Source organism: Trachymyrmex cornetzi, unplaced genomic scaffold (genome assembly GCF_001594075.2).
Source record: "Trachymyrmex cornetzi isolate Tcor2-1 unplaced genomic scaffold, Tcor1.1 scaffold501, whole genome shotgun sequence".
Lineage (NCBI taxonomy): Eukaryota > Metazoa > Arthropoda > Insecta > Hymenoptera > Formicidae > Trachymyrmex > Trachymyrmex cornetzi.
In genome coordinates, this window is record NW_017299809.1 from 110,289 (window position 1) to 112,757 (window position 2,469).

Below are 2,469 nucleotides of genomic sequence, written 5' to 3' on the forward strand. Positions count from 1 at the left end.
ATGTTTATATACTGCTGTTCGGAACCAGCGTTAAATTGTCCTGTATGTTTCTGTGTACAATTTGCGTGCGCATCACGGGCATACGTACGAGAGGTAAATCCTGTCTCGACTTTAGGATGTTACGCCACCAAATGAATGAATATATATTTATATAACATGCTTATATGTGTTTATATACATTTATATGTTTGTGCATTACAAATTTTTTACTGTGCGGTGTGATTAAAAAATTCCTCGAGTTCTGAAAAAAAAATATCCAGAAGGGTGAAAAATCTAACATCATATTTTTTTTGGAAATAATATAATTTTGACACATCAATAATACAAAACTTCTAAATTTCTATTGTGATTGTTAATATTGGGCAAGACCATAGGATCCCCAGCGCATGGATCTTTGGGATCATCCCAATTGAAAACTAGCAACCATTCTCTCGCTCACTTCGTGCTAAAACTCACCGAGCACGTCATTTGATTAAGAAAAAGTTCAGTGGATAAAACGTTGGCGTTCCCGGGGCCAAAATCTCATAATTAGTGGTCTGTACTACTACTTACGATTTATTAAATTACTTTTTGGATAAAGAATTTTGTCTAGGCCAGCCCTTACAGAAAAAACTCTGAAAATTTCAGTGTTTATACTCAAATTTGAGTGTAAACCCCAAATTTTGAGAGTTTAGTCTGAAATTTGTGTGTTTACACTTAAATTGTGAGTGTTTATACTCAAACACTGAGTATATTCACTCAAAGATTGAGCGTTTACAACAGTCACACTCAAGTTTGAGTTTACGCACTAAACATCTAAAGGTTACCCTCAACACTTGGGTATAATATGACACGTGTAATAAATGAGCGTAAATACTAAACCTTTAAGTGTTTTCAAAATTGAGTATATAAACTTAACAGTTATTTGAGTTTTAATTTCCATGATTAAGATAAATGCCAAAATATTGAATGTAGACGTCCGCAAATATTTGAGTACTTAAAAATAATGGCGTTTACAATTTAATATTTATTTTGAAATTTTAATTTGTTTTGAAATTTTTATTTGTTTTTCAGAAATTTTTATTTGTTTTGAAATTTCAATATTTATTTCTATTCCTATAATAATACTTCCTCCATTGTACGTAGGGTCTAAAGGTGAAATTACACGGTGCGGAAAAGAAAATATGTCACAAAAGCAACCAATCAGCTTTATTCTGCGTTATTCCGAATAGCGCTAATTGGTTGTTTCGATGGGCGCATTCAGTTGAGTGCAAGTGCCATGCTTGCTGTTATTGGTGTATTCTTTTAGCTCATCCAATCAGAATTTTAGATCTAGAAGAATGCACCAATAACAGCGAGTGCTCACTCAACTGTTGAGTCCGCTGAATGACGCATTCTTTGTTCCGCAATCATTTTCCGCACCGTGTGATTTCACCCTGACATTTAAATTAACTATCAAGTTAAGATTAACACTCAACATTCAAGTCATTAATACCTAACACTCAAGTTGAGAGTTATACTCAAGTTGAGCGTCCAAAATAATCATTAATTGAGTGTTACTTTGAGTGTATTTTTTCAGTGTTTTTTAAACTGTAAATACTCAACACACACTTTTAAGAGTTTTTTCCGTAAGGGAGGCTTGTCGAATTTGTTCCGGAGTCAAAACACAACGCCATCAACGCAAATTAATTCAATGTGGGTAAGATTTCGAGAACTGTAAATTATTGATACGCATCTAAGTGACGCTTATCAACACTTTATAGTTCCTAAAATCTTTTCACATTGAATTTTTTTGCGTCGATGGCTTTGCGTTTTGGCTCCGGAGTTCTAATTGGACAGGCTTGATCTAGGCGTTCTGCAATAGTTGTGTTAATGCAAAAAGAAAATAGGCTGGTGCCAAAGCGTATTTTAAATGCTAAAAAAAAAAAATTTAATAACAGGCAACGACCGGCTGGAAAATGAAGTTAGGGTTGTAACAAAACGAAAAAAAAATGTTTAAACGCGAGATAATGTGAAATGGTGAAATGGGGGTGCTGTTTAAGGGTTGAAATCGGTTTTTCTCGATTTGCGGCGAAGAGTGACCTCCTAGTGGAAAATGTTCAACACAAAAGTTATAGATAATAAAAAAATCTAAAACTTTTGTATTTGACATTTTTCAACATAACCTCAAATTTTTCGAGAAAATGGCGAAAAACTGATTTTTCAGTTTTTAATTTTTTTCTCACGTAAAAATAATTTAATTTACATGAAATTTTGTGGAAGTATACCTTTTTTTTGCCTGGAATAAGCTTGATTTTTTTGGAATTAAAAAAACAAATAGTTTTTGAGATGTTGATACTTTTTTAAAAAACTACCCTCATCTTCCACGGACAACTTTATTGATGTTTTTTTGTATTTTTATATTTATATATATATCATTTTAACCGTTGAAATGTGTACTTTCAAATGGTCTATGCATGTTGTATGTTAAATTTTCATTAAACAGCTTAA